Raw genomic sequence first — 19,109 nt, 5'->3', positions numbered from 1 at the left:
GATCCTTACAATAAGACCTTCTATATATGCAAAGCATCATTGCTTGGGCTCATTTCCTGTCATTAGTCTTCCTGGAAGCACTTTCTGTGACTAAAGTGGCCCTATCTGATGGGGGAGGTGGTCGTGGATTTTGTACCCTGGGGGAGAAAGACCTGGTGTATGAAGTGATGCAGCAGCAGCTGCTGTAAGTGTGATGAAGGAGGGCTGAGGTGGCACGGGTGAAGGGATGAAGGGCTAATCTCTCCAAAAAAGAAACCCACAAACAATGGCAACAAGACAAGGGTGCCCATTTATATCTACATTTGTGGAAACAGGACACGTGTTCTAGAAGCTTTACAAGGGCTCTGATACCAGCAGGAAGACAAAATGTGACTCAGCCTCAAAGACAAGACCCGGCTCCCCTCTCACCCAGATGAACACACCTGTAAGGGTATTTGACTGCTGAAACATGCTGGCAAGAAAAGACAAGCTCCCATTGTCTGCCTTTTGTTTAATCTAGAGATTAGTACAATATTTTATTTTTATATAGTCTCGAGGCAATACTTAAAGCCTACATTGCCCTCAAGACAGCACATAGACCTTGAGTTAACACCCCAACACACAACTCCCTGGTGTTTTTATACCTCAAACAAATAGTACAGTGTAATCTTTAGCCTCAGACCTCTCCCTGAATGGGACTGCTTCACTTCAGAAACATTGTTAGAAACGTCCATTTAAATGCAGTGAGATTCCCTCCTGGTTTCCCTTGTTGAAGCTAACAGGAAAGCACAGCCCTGCCATGATGGTACGTAGGCTTGAAAGGAGAAGGTCTTCTGCCTGCGTTACTTCTCTTGGGTGCTAAAGGTTCATGACCCAGGTGTTAGATCTGGCTGTTGATCTAAGTCTTTCAGTCAGTGACAGTGAGAGCAATTTTCTTCAGGCCAAACCCCATAAAAATTTAACTTCATTAGGTGGTCACTGGGGTTGTGCTTGATTAAAGATTAAATACTGGTGTGGAGGTGAAAAAAGGAGAGACTCTGGACAGAATAAAGCTGATCATAGAGTGAACACTGAACGTCTACAATGCCTGACTTGCCCTATGGGGCTTTTCTGAAAACCATCTTCAGCACAGAGCCTCTGACTATTCCACCTCTGTCTGGAGGCAGGGAGTGATATTGCTCCAGGTTAACCACGCAGACGTGGAGAAGACAGACGAGAAGCCAGACATGACATCACGATACACTGAATGTAATAAGGGATTCCGCTGGTATTAATATTAGACAATAATGTCTAAGAGCAGCTGGTAATTAGACAGGACAGCTGCTGAGGCCAGTCATTAGTAATGTTGATCTATCCTCTCTTGAAAAAGAAAAGTATTGCAGATGTTTCTCTGTCAATTTTGTTTTGTCTCTAATAGACACAATAGCTCTTCTCCTCCATTGAGGGTAAAAAGTTCACCTCCCTGCATAATAGACTCGGATTGTTTGAGTTGCCACAGGATGTTCTTATTTCTTCTTGTGTTTAGCCTAGGGCTGTAAATCACAAATTCCAGGCTGTGTAATTCTGACTTTTATTACGTTAATGTATTTTAAGAGCAGGAAATCTATAGGCTCTTGGCTCGGCGCAGCAGAAGCGAGGCATGGGGGGGGACTCTGTGGTCAGGGGCATTCTCAGAAATGTGCCTCTGGCTGCAAAGGTGACCTCGTGATAGAGCTCAGCCCTTGCTTAGCTTCTGGGCTGGGGAAGGAAGGAGATCTCCACTTCTCAGCCAGGTGTGAGCTGGGCCATAAGCTCTGGGAGGAGGGACTCATTTTGTGAGGGCAGTGAGGGAGGGATGAGTGGGAGAACTGGTGTGAACCTCAAGTCTTCACAGTTCTTCAGCTTCACAGTTGCAGGATCTTGCTTGCCCATCATTGCACAGCAGTAATGGCACAGCTGAGGCAGCAGCTGAAGGCTCCTAACTCCCAAACCCGGGGCCTTTTCCACTGGGCCCAGGTGGCAAATAAGTTCTTCATAATCTCCTCAGGAAAAAAAATAGATCACCCAAGTGCAGGTGCTGGTAGCCTGGCTTAGCGAGGCAGCCCCAGTTTTCTCCTGATCTGCTTCTCAGGGAATATTCCCATCCACGCATAGTTCATGCAGCACAAATTGGGATGCCTTGTGCTGCTGCAGATCACACAGGTGGGCTGGGGACAGGCTTGAATTTGGAGGTATGAAAAAAAACCCACAAGCAAATAGCTGAAGATCACCTCTGTCTTGTTTGTTCTGCTATAGCACTCTAATTTCTGCTTGTTTGTGCACGTGTGACTGCTTTTTGGATGTTAGCAGGGACCCAGGACACATAACTGCAGCTGGTCTTCAAATGGAAAGTCTTCTGTGGAGGTGAGACCTTCAGGATCAACACCCCAGGAGGCTCTTCCCTGGTGTCCCTTTGCAATGAGATAGAGGGAGTAAGTGTAGAGAGAGTATCCATCTCTGCTTCTGTGCCAGAAGCTATGTTTAAAGTGGAGGTGATCCAGGAAGCTCCACTCAAGCCCCACTGAGCATCAGTGATGTCCTGGCGTGCAAAACTGGTTTTCACTTGTAATGGAAACAGCTTGTAGGATTGTGGCTGACAGTCACAAAATCCTGTGTTGGGTGGGCATAACGTTAGTGAACTCTTGCGTGACCACAAGCTTCTCCATGAGCTTGTCATTTTCCCCTCTGTTTTTGCCCAGCTCGAGTTTTCTTAGTTTGAAGGGAGGGAAGGCTGAGAAATCAGATTGATGAGCACTTGGTCTGCATAGATTCTTGGCTCCTGAATCCATTTAGGTTGGCCTCTAGGCTAACAAACTCTCTGTGGAGAGAAAACAACTCCATGTAAATGTCTTAAGCCGAAAGAGGGGCCTCAGTGGAGTCCAGTGGGTTATGATATATGCATAAAGGTACTGGTGAGTACTAATATTTGAAGGACTAACATTTAACAAGTATCCATCCTCTCAAAGGCCTTAAAAATTTGTTGATCCAGAAGAATTGCCCTGAGCATACTACTCTCCTTCAGCTGTGGATGTGTGCTGCAGAGCCCTGAACTTAAGAGTATTTTTATTGCTCTTGATCCTTCTCCTTGGTAAGGATTCTGCCTGTTCAGGAGTGCCTCAGGTAAGCAGTGCTGAGCAGCTGTGACAATTATATCACAAGGGTGTCTCTTAACCTTTCTCTTAGCTATTGTGTGCTGGGAGAATTAGACTGAGCCGGCTCATGATAGAAACGTTGTGAAATGGAAGTTGAGATGAGAGACCTGCTCCAGTAAAAGCAGGAGTGGAGAGGAAAGGTTGCATGCGAGAGGGAGATTTGAACTAAATCTCCAGATCCAGCCTCTAAAGAGGAAAGGTAGTGGAAGCTAATGCAGTGAAATGAGCTGTAACAAAGCCATGCCAGGAATTATTCAGCTGTTCACAAGAATTTAGAAGAACTGTAATTGGGAAATGATGTGAATATCAAACAAAATGTCACTTGACTGGAAGCCTCACGAGGAGGGGGAAATAAAAGAAAATGATGAAAAAGCTGCATTACATGTCACCCTCTTAGGCATGCTCTGAAAGAGTTGCCCGCACCCCAGTTAGGCCCTTTGACATGCTATTGTGTGGCATTGTGTGTTTCTGCGCGGGGTGGTTCGCCATGAAAGAAATTAAAATGATGGGAAAGCTGGCTTGTCACGTTGAATAACATCACATGCTTTTCTGCTGGGGAGAAAGAGAAAGAAATACTCTGCTGAGTTCCAGGAAAATAGCTGCTGAGGAAATGAGTGCAGCAACTCCAATCCCTCACCTGGAAAGTAACAATTGTGCCAGCACGGGGAAACACTGACAGGGCTGACGGCTGGCCTGAGTTTCTTCTGCCTCTTGTTTGCTGCAGACTTGATGCTCCACGTCAGATCTCTCTGGCTGTCCATAATGATTTTCCAGTTCAAATGCTGGTTTCTTATTTTACTTTATTTATTTTTTCCTTTTAATTTGAAGTATATTTCAAAATGTTGGGACCGTTTGCCACCAGTAATTCCTGGTGCTGTTGGCTGGTTTCTGCTTTTTCTCCAGGTTCCCTGCCTGCCCTTCTTTGGAAACCTGTCCTCCTGGAAGCACCTCTCCAATCTCACTTTGTGACTGAAGAGCACCACCGAGTCCTCTGGGTCCCTTGCCCTTCTTCTTGGCACTTGCAGGGGTATTTCCATTCAGACATCCCGCAGGTTCTTGGTCACTTTTACTTAATGTAAGTCTTTCTGCAGAAACATTGAGGAGCTACACGCTGCACGTGGGAACATAGGGACCGGGGGGTGTTCAGCCCTCTGGGTTTGGGGAAGAGGCATGGGGAAGATTAGCTGGGGAAAAGGGTATCTTGAGAAACCTCAATAAAACAATGAGTTGTCAGAAGTAATGTACATATTATTGCAGTGACAATCGAAACATTGTCATACACCCATCGTGACGTTAGGTGATTTTATAGGGAACTCTAGAGGCAAACAATCTGAAGGGCCTGATGGAACAGACATGCCAATGTCTATCTGCAAAACATAGTAACTTTGAAAATGTCCCAAATTGCTTCTTAAGATAATGTTTCATATGCAGTAAACATAAGAAAAATCCAACCCTTGAACATCACAGTCAAACAACAAAACACTCAAAGTCCTCTTGCATTTTGGCCTCACTTCCATATCTTTATGGTAGAGCTGGGAGTTGCTTGCCAGATTTAAAAGAAGGAAAAAAATAAGGAAGACCACTGTCTTGCTGCAAGTTGAAGAGTTTGAGCTCCCACAGTAAGGTTTTGAGATTTCTGGCTAGTATTTCCTAACTCTGTCTTTTGAAGGTTTGAGGTTCGATTTTTTTTTGTTTGTTTGTTTTGTTTTGCTTGTTATATAATAAATATATAAAAGTATTATATAGAAAAATATATATATATATTTTTTTGATGCTGTTTGTAGTCTGAAAACTATCTCTGAACATATGACCCTTGCCAGGCTGCACAGGGGCACAGTTACCCATAAAATGCCTGTGCAAGCCTAGGATCAGAGGTGGACGAGGTTCCTGGTGTACTTAGCTGCTGGTGTTGGTTCATGTGGCAGCCAGCGTACTTACAGCATCGAGGTAAGGGTGGTGGAGCATTCTGCATGGTTAAACCCAAGATACAATTCCCAGCTGCAGTGTCAGAGGAGGGCTGTCAGGTGTCCTTGTACCCTTCTTAAACAGAGGGAGGATGCAGAAGCTATGGAAAATTAATTGTTCCAGCATCACTGTGAGATGGGAGGGTCAGGCTGGGTGTGAGGGAAAGTTTCTGCACCCAGAGGGTGGTCGGGCACTGGGACAGGCTCCCCAGGGCAGTGGTCACGGCACTGAGCCTGACAGAGTTCAAGCAGTGTTTGCACAATGCTCATAGACATAGGGTTTTATTTTTGGGTAGTCCTGTGTGGAGCCAGAAGCTGGCCCTGATGACCCTTGTGGGTCCCTTCCACCTCAGGATATTCTGTGATTCCATGATTACTGTTGATACTTGGCTCCCAAAGGCAGAAGCCAAGTCTAAGGGTGCTGAAGAATAAATGCAGGTGTAATAGATCCAAAGAAATAAGTTATTTGGCCAAGAGTGCAGTAGGAAAAAGAAAAGACCATGGCCTAGGTCAGCATTAGCAGGCAGCTTCGTGTCTCCTGTGTCCTCCCCTCACATGGCTCCGCTGTGCTTCTGCCCCTGCTCAGGGAGCTCACAGAAGCAGTCCCTGGGTGTTTGGGGGCTTTTACCGCCAGGCTAAATTATTAATGGTTCCAATAGTTAACACTCTTCTGGATGAGGCCTTATTAATCAGAGGCTGTCTGCCCCAGTAAAGAGCTGATGGCATCGTAAAGCTCTTCTTCCTCGAGCAGGGCTGTCCCTGAACAGTTAACCAAGGCTCTCCCTGCATGCTCCAATGTGTAGCTGCACGCTGCTGCTTTCCAAGGCAAGGCTGGCTGCTTTTTGGCTGATCTGAGATGCAAAGGGCATAATCAAGCTAAAATATCTGCTCTGCACTTAACAGCGGTGCTGCTGTTATTCTGACTTCGGTAGCTTTCCCCGAAATAATTTCCTTGGAAAGGGCTTGGCAGACTTTGCTTTCCAGCTCAGACAAGTATGAGCTGTTCTTGCTGCCTCAGTGGGATTGCACAGAGGAGTTTGCATGCTGGGGTGTGCTTTTGATTTCCTTTTCACTTTGTCCTGGAGGTTTTGTTGTATTTTTTTTTTTTCTTCCAAAAATGTTATAGAACATTCTGAATCCCCCTGAAAAGCGCTGTGGTTTCTCTTTTTTCTTTTCTTTCCTTTTTTTTTTTTTTTTTTTAAATACTCCATTACACTACACTAAGCTACACCACTAAACGCTGTCCTTCAGTGGGACTCTTTCTTAGCCAGCTGCGTGGCAATGCAACGAAGAGCTGGCATATGGCAGCAAGGGACACCTGGCGTCACCACAATGCTCTGTATCAGGACACCAATAGCTCCCCATTTAACTACAACACAAAGAGAGAAAAAAAATATAGATATGTGACGAAGCTGTTTCAGGTGGTTGTGTTTGTGTCGCTCTGCACATGCTGGGGATGGGGGCAGAAACTGGGCAGATTTTGATGCTGCTGTGGTGGCTCCCTCTAGCAAGGCAAGGCCTGTGGTTTGCAGAGCCAGGAGCAGCACTTGTGCTGGATTCAGCTGCCTTATAATATTTCTGGATAAGTATTTATCTGAGGTATGAAAAGAGGCAACATTTAATTAATTAACCCGGACAAAGAAGCAACCTGAGGAAGCTGCAGCCGATGAGGAGCAGCAGGTCCCAGCGCCTCTCCCTTTGGTTATGCCATGCTGATGCCTGCCAGGGGCTTTGCAGGCAAACACGAGGCAGGACCCTGGTGCAAACAGCAAGCAGTCGGAGGTGAGACCAAGCAGGGCGTGCTTGCCAGCAGCAGTGTGTGCTTTTGCCAGCAGCAGTCTGCAGGTTGGGAAAGGGGGAGAAGAGATTAGAGAGATAATCTGCATGCAGGCACAGGGGTTGGCTGGATCAGAGAGCTTGGCTATGGCAATACATCTCTGAGCTGACCATATCTGGGTTTATATGCGCGTTTTTGGACCTATTTTGGATCCCTCTTGTGGGATGCTGGGGAGGGTGGGTTGTGCCCTGCACTTCTCTGCACGTCTTGATGAGAAAATGCTGTAGACACGGGGCGTGGAGCAGAGTGGAGAAGTCCAAAATCTCAATACCGAATCTCTGATTTGGAAACACTTCCCTTTTCTGTGGTTTTGGAACAATGCTTGCACTAAACCCAGTCCCATGTTAACCTTGTTTGTCGAGGGATGCAGAGCAGTGGTGCTATAGCTGCACTTACAAACACGCTGGCAAATCACCAGCCAGGATCTTTGCCTGGATGGTGCCCATATTTCTACATATTACCTTTTTATTCCTGGTGTTTTTTATGATTTTTAATTGCAGTGCTTTTTCTTGTGGCTGAAAGCAATCTTCTCAGGACTTTTAGGCAGGGTCTCAAGCGACCCGTGGAGCGGGGCCATCCAGGCAAGTTGCAGATGGGACAATGCTGCCTGTGTTCAGCTGGCCTGGTGCAACGGGGCGAGCACTGACCTGTGAGGCACCCTCAGCATTTTGCAGCAGAGGAGCTTTTACTCAGGGGCAGCCAAACCAAAACACTTGGTAGGCTGGGCTGGAGCAAATATTTTTAATCCCGGTCCCCACAGCTAGCCTCTGAGGTCCAGTGTCTCATCAGAGCTACAAACTATTCAGAGGAATATTCTTTGCAAATAGACTTATGTGTAATCAATAACTCGGGGCGTGTGTGCACAAATACTCATTTGGTTATTCTGGTCCCCGAATGCATGCATTAACCTGGCTGCCTGGTGCTACCCCAGCCTCCCTCCCTCTTTGCGAACAGGAAGAAGGAATGCGTGCATTGATTTCACTGCTCTGATTTATTTGCCCGGCTCTAATCTCTGTGCGAGATAAGGCTGCTGAGGATCGCCAAATTGCAGCTTTGGAGAATCGAAGAGGCCATTTCCTCTCTATTTCCTATGTTATATGATAATGCGAGATGCATGGTAGCGCTTCCCCCCTCCCCGCAAACCATCCCTTAATGGATTTAGCTTTTAGTGTCACTGTTTCGTGCCAGTACGTCCCATCATTTATGCCCCGAGAAGATGAAGAAGTATTTAACACTGGTGGAGGACAACTGAACCTCGAGTAAACAACCGGAGTGCATTACCTCCTGGCCCATCTCCTTGCGAGAGGCTGGCCCTGGCTGCACAAAAGCATCCTGGCCTTTTCTGAAGCTGAAGGTTATTTAACCAGTGCTTTTGGTTCTGCCTCCTGTGAGCTGCTGCTCTCTTTCCCCACCCCAGCCCTTAGTCCAACATTGCCCCTCAGTGACAGATTGCTCAAAGTGCCAGTTACTTGGGACACCAGCAAAATATCTGCAGCCGCCTTGTGTGCCAGCTGGTGTTGGAGGGGGGCTCTGCTGTCAAACATCACGGGAGGTGTTGGTTAAGCATCTGCTGGCTTTCACTTGGGGCAGGGTTTCGTTTGGTTTCAGCAGAGGGGAAGGGACACAGGGCACTGCCAGGGCAGCAGGTGCAGAGCTGCCAGCATGTATTGATCCAGCCTTTTGCTAGGCTGCTGTGCTTGCGTGCGTCTGGTGGCCTCGCAGGGATGATGGTACAGCCAGAGCAACCCAAGGCTGAAGGCAAGGAGGATGAGTATGGGAAAGAGACACAGTGCAAGAGGGAAATGTCACTAAAAAGGAGAGGAAGGGATGGAAATGTGATGGGAATGAAGCAGAGAGGGGAGGAGAAATAATCCTGCACCTGCTCAACATTCCCAGCAGCATGGGTTATGCCCATCAGCGTGCTGACCTTGGCACTGAAGCGGCTCTGGGCACTTAAGGCAGAGCTGAAAATGGACCCTGAGTAGTCCTATTTGGGGTCTGTAAGGGGCTTGATGTTCCCTAGCCTGATTTTCTGACCACTCCTTGTAGGTGCTTCCCAGCATTGGACTTGGGTTTTTGCCCAAAAGAATCTGAAGTGCAGGTGATGGACCAGAGTGCTGATTTTCCCCTTCCTCTGAGTTGGCCAACCCAGCCCAAATTGGCAACGAATGAAACTTATAGCCCAGCTGCTTTGTTTTCTCCATAGAAAGAGCTGTGGGGCAGGCTGTTTCTGAAGCAGTGGAGCAGTGTTGCAGATCTCACAGGAGGGAACTGGGAGTCCTTGATCTGGGAGGTCCATCCGGAGAGCTAGTGGGAGGGCCCGTGTAACTGTGCACCCAAGGGAAGGGCCTGTCTGTGCTGAAATGGGGAGGAAAAAGGGTGAGGATGCTGAAGTGCCCACAGGATCTTCTGCCTGATCTCGTAAGTACTGAACTGTGCAGGGTTTGGGCCAGCTGTGGGGTATTGTGCTTGATTGACTTCGGTGCTTGGAGAACACCTACACACAGAGAGATGCTAAGCTACTAGGAGCTGGGGGATTTTCCTGTCAAAAGACTGTCCTGGGTATTTCTCATCAACCCTAAGGTCACATCAACAGCACCAAAGTTGCTGGGTTTTTATCCATCTATCCATCTATCTATCTATCTATCTATTGTAGGGGAAAAAATAAACCAACGCAGATATAATATTTCCTTATTGGGAAAAGGAGAGGAGGAGTGTTACAAACACCACTGACATATCTTGGGGGTGAGCTCATCCTCTTCTGTCTGCCTGGGAATTGAGAGGATTCATTAAAAAGTTGCTTTGTCATTTGGGAAAGGTAGAGAAAGCACTGGTCTCCCCTGGTGATGGGCTTGGAGGAGGAGGAGGAGGAGGCAGCATTGCAGACCCCTTGTGTGCTGCCCAGGAGGTGCAGGTTAGGTTTCAATCCTTCCTTAGGTGCCTTCTGCAAGTCTGCTCTGCAAGTTGACAAGCATCCCCCTGCTTTGGTGCCTGCTTCTTTTAAACCAAACCCTACAAAATCGCCCCACTGCCTCCTGGCCCTCCCTGTGTGACTTCTGCTGGGCAGTTTCCAATGCTTTTTATATGACAGGTAGCACCTACAGCTGGGAGCCAGCACCACCCACCAGCACCTAGACACTTACCCAAGGAAGGAAAATGTTTAGTCTACGAAGTGACCCTCTATTTCCCTCTAATTGCAGCAACCGTATGTGGACAGCCAGCCAGCTCCCTGCGTTGTGTCAGGGAGGTTCTGCCTACTTGTCCGTGCGCTCAGATTTACGGCAGCACTTCCAGACACATTTATTTTGAGTTACTTTAGGCAGACACATTTATTTTGAGTTACTTGAGGAGGCTCTGGAGCTGCATCAGAATAAGACACAGCTTCCCAGCAGCACCTTCTGCTCGCTCGCCCTGCCTGGGAATGCCTTCCTGCTGCTTCTCGGGCAGACTTAGCTCGATGTTTTACTCCCATCTAGTGCTTTTTATTAAAACTGCGGGCACTCTGCATCTCACACAGGACTAGGCTGGACTGGGCAAACGCCACCTTGTCTCTAACCCAGGCGGTGCCTGCTCAGCATATATAAACTTTGATAAACACCTGAGACAAAAAGTCATTGGCATGGAAACAAGGGAAACTCATCCCTCTGTCCCCATCTTCATGGCACTTAAAAAATCCCAGGCAGGTTCTTCCAAACATTGTTCACACTGGTGAGCTTTTAGTGTTGTGCAGCCCAAAAAGCAATGTTATCGGGTGTTTTTAAGAGCACGCAGTTATCGGTGATGGAAACTCCAGGTAAAACACAGCCAGTTTCCCCTGGCTGCCCCAGGGAAGCTCTGCTTTGGTCAAGCCCTGGCAGAAGGAAAGTTTGCATGTTGCCCAGGCACCTGTTTAAATCCTCCCTTATATTCCTTGCACAGCCCCCTAAGAAGTCGCTTCTGGAGTCTTACAGGCTGGAGATGGGTGGCCGTGGACCCCTGGGGCCCTCCCCAGTCACCGTGCATTGTAGTGCACCAGCACTAGTGCTCGGGGCAAACCGTGTCACAGAGGAAGACTCTGGTCTAGTGGGACCAGCTCCCATGGATTTACAGTGAAATTAAGCCTCCTGACTGTGTCAATGCCCTAGGAAACACAGGCACTTCTGGAAGTTTTATTCCATGACTTTACTTTTGCTTTCCTGCTGCTTTGGTACCAGCCTGTGATTTATTTATTTATTTTTATTTATTTATTTATTTATTTTTGCAATTGACTTTACGTTTCTGTTCCCTCTAATTGAAATTCTGACCGAGCCTTCTCTTTAAGCTAATTTATACGATGAACGTTTTAGGAGTGTGATGAGGAAGTATGGGTAATCTTAGGCTTGTGATTGAATATTTACAGGTGTAATGCAGGTTTCAAGCCAGCTTTGAGTCTTTGACAGCCCATGCCTGACCGAGGAAATGAGCACTCAGGTAAGATGATTCTCATTAAAATTTAGTGAAGGTCATTAGCTTGATTTTGCCTTATGAAGTTTCCCTGGGTGGCACATTGCCCAGTGTGGTAGGACCGTGTAGGTGTGGAGTTTTAACACGTGGCTTTTGGAGGTGTGCAAAGCAGGCAAATGGAAAATTTGGTCCTTATCATAACCCTGGCTTGCTCTCCTGGTAGAACCATTAGCACATTAACTGAAATGACATTAGAGGAGGAGATCATGGAGTGGGAGAAGTGGGCTGAAATCAAGCCAGAGTCATCAGCCGGAGGTGTGAGTGTGCCAGCAGAGCAGCCTTCTTGCAGGCAGGTGCTCCTCTGGTGGGGTTCCTGCACAGATCCCGTCTCAGCTGTACTGCTGAGGTGTTGGTGTCTCTCTGGTCCAAACGCCTCTCTGCTCTACCCTCCCCTGAGTTCCTGTATCCTTTTCCTTTCAATGGGATGCACCCTGCACTGTTTTTCTCCCCCCTCAATCCAAACCCCAGCAAATACCTATGCAGAGCTGTTCTCCTCTCTCCACAGGAGGACATGGCTTGCTTTCTTTTGCTTTTTCATTTCTTTCCCTCTCTTCACGGTCAGTTTAACCACATACACGAAACCTCAACTGTGTTCCATTTAGGAGCAGAGATCACATTGCCTGAAACCGCTGAAAAACCTATAAAGCTCTGTGTTTGTTTAGCAGTAACAAAGGCGATTTTTGCAAGAAGGTGATGAAACTGCAAAGTTAGGGTTCTTCCAACAGGAGAAAATGCAGAGAGACAGGCAACATTTACAGGGAGATAAATATCAAATGCAGTGCACTGATTAATATTCCAGCGGGATGGACTTTTATGAACTGGCATGTCATTCCGCAGGGTTTATTTTTAACAGATGGGAAAGAAAAACAACATTTGGTCTAAAGCCTCTGTCTGTCTGAATGAGGTTTTGCTCATTTTGGGGGCTGCAGCTATTCTCAACATGGCAACCTGATTTAATTAGCTGACTAGGATCCTGCTTCGTCAGGGTTTATTTTTTGTGGCTAAATGCACTCTAGCAAAACTGACAGTGCTCAGAGCTCCCAGACTGCTCTGGCCAAGTTTCCATCTGAAATGTGCAAACAGAATAGCTGATGAAATAATAGACATGTTCATGCTGGAAACCTTTCTCTTCCCTTTTTCAGGGCAAATTGAATATCTATTGATTTATCGTTTCTACCAGATGGAGAGCACAGCAGTAGCTCCTCTGTGTTTTGAAAAGCAGTAGCTTTCACAGAGTTTGCTTTGGTTGACAAGTTATTTTCCCTCTGATTTGAATCTGTCTCTAATGTGGGCTTTTGGGGTATTGATTGCACCAGCAGACAAGCTCTGATTATGGCTCTCGCATGGCTGCCGAGGTGCAGGGAGACTCTTTGAGCCTCTTCCCCCTGAAAGCCTGAGGCTTCATAGGGCTAGGACAAAAAGCATGAGGCCCATTAAGCGAAGATGCCAATCCTGATGCCTGGGAGAGGTGCAAAGGCTGTCAGACTAAACAGTGGTGCCATGTCCTTTGTGCATCTTTGATCTGGGGACTGCCTCCCCCAAAAAAGTCTGTCATCTTAAGTATGAGTTCCAATTACAGCAAAAACCTAGCATTAAGGGGGTTTGTTTTCAACAGTGTTGTGCTGGGCTAAGTTTATAGGCGAGAAGAGGAGGGAATTAACCTAGGTTTATTAATTTTATGCAGATATTAATAGCTGCAGTGTCAGCATCTCCCTGATTCAGCCATGCGGGTACCACATGCAGTGCTGAACCAAAGGCGTGCTTCTGGGAGTTGAGAGCTGGCCAGTTTTTCAGTCTGGTCTCCCAAGGCTTATATGACACGTCCCTGACTGACTGTCCTTGTTGGCTGGTTTCAGCCTCATTTGAAAGGGACATAAGTCCTGAAAAAGTCAAGTCTCCATTGAGGTCCTAGGGAGAACCAATGAGAAAAAGAGAAGAAGGTGCCAGATCTCACTGAACATCCTTGCCAGCAGTTGTCAGGGCCTTGGGGTGGGGGCTGGCTTGCCAACCTGCTTACAAGTATCTCTGGACCAGCCACCACAGCTGTTCTTGGTGCTATCAAAGACAAATGAGAGCAGGCTGTAGGAGCTATTGCACCTAGGAGAAGAGAGTTTATGGGAGGTCTGACACATCCACAGGAAAGAGATACTAGTTCTGCTGCTCAGATATTTAGCTTTTTCGTTTGCTTTTGTTATTGTTGTTGTTGGTTGTTTTTTTTTTGTCCTTTCAGGAAAAAAAAATATCGGAATTTTTGATTCTTTATTTCACTAGTTTTCTCCTTTGCATATTTCAGCTAGCTCACCTCTTCCCCAAACTGTTCATGTAGAAGAAACAAGTCAACGGGTCAGTGGCTGAGGAAAAGGTCTTCTGCAGGGCATGGAGCCACATATGTGAAGTTACAACACTGTTGAACTGGGGAAGAAGATCACGGTGGTCCCAGGGCCATGCAGTTGCTCATCTAGTAACTGAAAATGCTGCTTTCTGCCCACCATGCCAGTTTTTAAATGTGCTTGAAAATTATCATTCTCTGCATTTACATATACTTGCACACATACATAGGTTTTATGCCTTGTTTCCTAAACAGGGGGGCATTTATTGCCTGGACTCGTGTGTTTGACAGCAAAGGCATCAGGAATCCAGTGCCAGCTTCTGCACATGGGTCGTTTCCTTCTGGTAGGACACCGTGTAATCCACAACCTGTGCAGTGGCAGAGCTACTCCCCTAGCTCTGGCACAAAATCCTCTCTGCAGAGCAGCTTTTTGCAGGCTGAGGGGCCATGCATGTGCTAACATACTCCTACATAACCAAACTCCTGGTTTCCAGTCATTTTAGAAAGCTGAAGGTCTCCTACCTTAGGATGGGAAGAATGCTTTGTGCTCAAGTCCTAACTCCCAGGAGCTAGGGCAGAGCAATGCAATATAACTGTAGCTTCGTCTTTTGTGTGCATAGCAATGCAGACTTTAATTAAAAATATCACGTTCTGTTATTTTTCCTGCAGATGGCTGCCTGAGTCGGTGCCCAAGAGGACAGCAGAAGAAACTAATGAAATAGAGCAGGGCTGTAATACTGAAGTCATTTGTTGACTGGAGGACTCTCTTTTCTTGCTGGAGAAGGCTGGAAATGCATAATGAATGAGGCAGGATACTCCAGAAAGTTGTAAAATGGTCTCAGAGGGGCGGCTCGACGCCTTTGTGGAGAGCTAGGTTCTGTCTCTCGCTCAGCCACAGACTTGGTTTCTATCCCTTAAACGGAAAAGTTGACCACAAAGTGCATGCTTCTCGTTTTCTGCATGTCCGAGGTAAGGTAGACAGGACTTGTTTTTAGAGAGAAGCCACCTGCAGATGGCACGGTGGGAGCTTGGTCTATGTGATGAGCTGGGAGAAGGATCGGTGCTCTGGAAATGAACCAGGATCTCAGCCTGGGTATTCAACATTCACGGATGCTTTCCAAAGGCCTGTTCTGAAGTTTCCCCATCTCTTGGCCTTTTGTTAGCAGCGTGAGGGAAGCAATCCCTATGTATCTCAGCCACACTGTAAGGAATCCTTAGTACTTTCAGGGTACGAGATGCTGCCGTGGAAACAGCTGGGAGGAAAACACCAATTTTATGCTTGAGGCGGGCTTTGGAAGACATGAGGTAAATAAGGATAAGGGATGTACATTATAGTAACAGGCTAAAAATAAACAGAAACATTTAGCAATTCACAGAGGAAGAAAAGGGCTCTGTATAAAAATATGGCCTATGATCGTGTAATTAAAGCCTACATTTCAACTCAAAGGAGCTGAAGTAAGAGAATTGTGTGGGTGGTTTTAGCTCTGATATGTCTTAGTCGCCAAGTTTCTGCTTTAATAGGTGGCTTGTCAGAGGTAGTTGTGTACGTAACGACGCGGTAATAACTTCCACAACATAAGCCTAACACTGCACTAAAAGCAAACATCTTGCTTTAAAACAGCTGCATTTCACCAGGCACAATTTTCTCCGTCACCTCGTAACACTCCTCTTCCCCCGTTCCTCTGGGTGGCACCTCTGTGGGACACCACACGTGGACCAGCATCAGTGGGTTTGCTCCAGCTCCTTCTAACACCTGGGACCTGGGAGTTGTGGACCTGGACCTCCTGGAGCAGGCTGTGATGTACAAGACAACAGGTCTTTTCCCAGTGGGTACCTGTGGCCAGCAATACTCTTCCCTGAGCTTTTGAAGCCTCTGTGATACCCAGAGGTTTCACAGGCACATATTTGCAGAGCACAAAACATATCAAGTCAGCACTGAGCAACGGGATTGATTTAATTGCTTTCCTTGGCTTTGCCTCAAATGCTCCCAGATTCTCCCGTTTAATCTCACTTGAATTGGGGTTTTTGTGTGTTCGTTTCCTCTATATGCATAGCTTTGTTTTGCTACAGTGATACATGATTTCTATTCCTTCCTCCTGCAGGGAATAGGGTGTGATGAGGAAGCAGTGCTGGGTACCCCATTACCATACTTTCCATAGCCACAGAGCCGTGTTCAGCTGCAGGAGCTGAACAGAGGAAACCTGACGCTGGGATATATTTTACAGCATGGCAGCTGTAATGCAGGATCATAAGAAATGTTTGCATTTTTAAATGTTTTATCTTCTGTTTAAGGGGTAGTGTTTCTGGCAGGGAAAGAATATATAAGGGTATTAAATGGCTTTCTTTGCAGGCAATTAAACAATGAAGCTGATCTAAGGCATTTAAATAATTGTAACAGATGTTTATTGCCTTAGTGCAGTTTACTGCGTCCTATTATTCCCATTACATACAGGAGAGAAGAACACATGGCAAACTGTACCGTAAGAGAAATTCTTTACTGCCTCGTGAGCTGTGCGGCTGCTTCTTTGACTTCTTAATTGAATCACCTTGGGAACGAGTCAGTAATAAATAGTATTTGGAGAGCAGATAAGTAACTAGCTGCCTGGAGGAGCAGCGGCAACTGGTATGCGAAGGCACGGGGCTGGTGGTAAACACCTTCAAGCAAACAAACTGCGGTGGGATTACTCCAAGAGTGATGCTTGCCTCACTCTCATTTAGGATTTCAGTGTCTCCTGAGGTTATACCGGGTGTTTCTGGAGACTCTTGTTTCCTGAAATCCACGTTTTGTGATACATTGAGGGGGGAGAGAGAACTTGGAGCCTTGTGTGGGTGTTAGACAGGTCATTTGTAGTTCCAGTTTGCCACAGATTTGCCATGCGGCTTTGTTTCTCATCCCTTATCTGAGTGAGATGGGGTGGCAGCAGTTTCTGGGCTGCTCAGGGTGCTGCATATAGCATGGGGAGGGATGCCCTGGGTCGGGCTGAAAGTGCAGGTAGCCCCATGTCCTCCTGTAACCTCTGGCAATGGCCTCTGATGGGTGACCAGGCATCAGTGAAAGACAAGCATATGTGGTATTTCCCCCAAATACTCTCCAACCACTTTTGTTGCAGGGCCAAATGCATTTTCTTTGACTTTAATAATGTATTTTAGCACCATGTATTTAATTCTGTGCATTTAATAATAGATTTTTCTGTCTGTTCTTCCCTTGAATTTAAGCATTCAGAACAGCCCATGTAGGACAGCAAATACCCTAGAGGAACCCAGAAGCTTTTCATCACCTGGCTAATTTTATTTATTTATTCTTTAAAGGGGCATTTTCTTCCTACAAACAAACAAACAAAAAACCAACAACACAGAATTCCAACAACCACACCCCACTCAGTCGCAAATCCTCCCACAAAAGCCTATAAACTTTCAAACTCTAGCCTAGTATCCCTCCACTTGTCTTGGCTTTGACTAAAATTTGAGGCTTTTTCAGCGAACATCTCATCTTTTCAACCTCAATAAAGATTTCATATGCCCTAATAATGGAGGGGAAAAAAAGGAAAAAATAAAAAGCTTACTGCCATCACTTCAGAACACAACTGTAATATTCAATATTCCACATCTCCCTTGTGCCCTTTTGATGAAAGAGGAAGATTCTGAGGAGACTGTCTTCCTCAGAAGTAATAACAATTATTTGACTTGTTATCATTTCCCCACAGCTCACCCCTTCCATGTGGGGCAGATCTTTTCCCCTCCTTGTGTGTCTGCTGACAGTATAGTAGGCAGCAAAGCTTGCATTAAGTACACAGGGAGATGATGCAGGAATCACACAGAGGTGCTTCCCTCATGGAGGCATGAGATCCTGAAAAAGCCAAGAACCATGGCTGAAGCCACTGCCAATAATTGTATTTAAGTGCTACTCTGTTGGGAACATCTACACTGAGGTGATACCTGCATGGTGCAAGTGTACCCCAAATTACCAGGGTGACCACATAATGTCAGTCACAAGGAAAACTATGCTGTGGGTCTCACCGTTGGTCCCAAGTCTCTGTATGTTAAGATGGTTTCCTTCCGTCGTGAGTGCTCAGTGTCTGGTGGGTCTCTGGCCGCGTAGACTCTCAACAGGCATGGCATGTCTTGGAGGCTGTTGCTTGGAGAAAATGAACCAATTTTGTTTAGTCTTGTTTGGTTTTGTTCATTTGTGTGTTTCAGAGAACTGAGCACAATAAGACCCATAATGTCCCACTGCAGCTTCCCTGAGCACAAACTAGCCTCTTTCATGTGCTACAGTATTTGATCTTTAGTATTGCTGTCAGTCAGAAGTATACCAGGTTTCCCCTCACATTGCCTTGTCACATTTGTGGTCAGAGAAACAAGAGAAAGGGAGTCATGGTGAGTATGACTTCTTCCAATGTGGTCTTTGGGTCTACATCAGAAACATTACATTGTGTTTGTAGTTAGAAAACTCACTCCAGGCAATTTTTTTGTTATTTGCCTTCAAATAGTTTATCATCTGAAACAGAAGACTCTATTTAGCCAATCCTTTTGTGGATTTGGGTCATATTTGACAAAATTTAGAAATTATTCAAAAGTCTAAAGCTGTTTATATATATATATATTTTTTTTTTTCTTTTTTTAATTTATTTTTATTTTTTTTCCTTTCAGGAAATGTTTCAATATCTTTAGCTTGAAGCAGCATTTGGAGACCAAGTTTTTCTGGTGGTAAAACATAAACAACAATGCAGAAAGAGAAACAAAACATGCGTTTGCTCAGGTCTAGCGATGCAGCACCGAGGCATGCCTGCAGGTATGCTTGTACTGTAATTGCTGCAGCTGTTACTCTGAACTCAAGACTTTCTTTTGCTCATTTCTCTTTCCCTTCTTGCACTGTAGTTTTATAAAGCTCATGTTACCCTAGCTCTGTGCAGGATGGTTTTGGCGTGCTGGCTTGTAGCACCATCTTTTATAGCTACCTTCCCCCTCTGTCAGAACCAAGCCTAGGACATGATTCCTGCTCCTTCTTGCTATGCTCAAAGTGTTGTTTGTGGGTGAAAAGGAAACACAACTTGTAGATGAAAACAAGAATTTCTTAGTAGTATAATTGAAATCTTAACTGACTAATCCAATAATTATTACTCTGCCTCTGCCCCTCAAGGTCCTCTACAATGCATCATTATGTTAGATTAGTAAATATCCATTTTATTTTTTTTTTTTACAGAATAACTGCTTGTTACTGCGGTCTATATAAAATTATCTTTGCATGATCCAGCCATAAACAAAAGTAAAGCAAATTACCCATAGCCACCTCATCATCAGAAAAATAGCTGTTACAGCCAAACCAAATAAAACAAGCAGGTCATAAG

General features: G+C 45.9%; 1 long non-coding RNA gene across 3 annotated transcripts; it reads left to right on the top strand.

Moving 5' to 3' along the window:
• Positions 1 to 1,743: 1,743 nt before the first annotated feature.
• Positions 1,744 to 18,077, top strand: LOC137850769 (uncharacterized). Of its 3 annotated transcripts, XR_011092803.1 has the most exons (8): positions 1,744 to 2,160; positions 2,254 to 2,361; positions 2,964 to 3,117; positions 4,053 to 4,224; positions 4,934 to 5,096; positions 11,329 to 11,399; positions 14,431 to 14,730; positions 15,864 to 18,077. It is a non-coding gene; the product is annotated as an uncharacterized lncRNA (long non-coding RNA). The 3 variants fall into 3 exon arrangements; XR_011092801.1 differs by lacking the exon at positions 15,864 to 18,077 and having other exon boundaries at positions 1,745 to 2,160; positions 14,431 to 15,473; XR_011092802.1 differs by lacking the exon at positions 15,864 to 18,077 and having other exon boundaries at positions 1,745 to 2,189; positions 2,305 to 2,361; positions 14,431 to 15,473.
• The last annotated feature ends 1,032 nt before the right edge of the window (positions 18,078 to 19,109 follow it).

Source organism: Anas acuta, chromosome 2, assembly GCF_963932015.1.
Source record: "Anas acuta chromosome 2, bAnaAcu1.1, whole genome shotgun sequence".
In the NCBI taxonomy this organism is placed as follows: Eukaryota; Metazoa; Chordata; class Aves; order Anseriformes; family Anatidae; genus Anas; species Anas acuta.
This window is presented reverse-complemented; position numbering and strand designations above follow the sequence as displayed.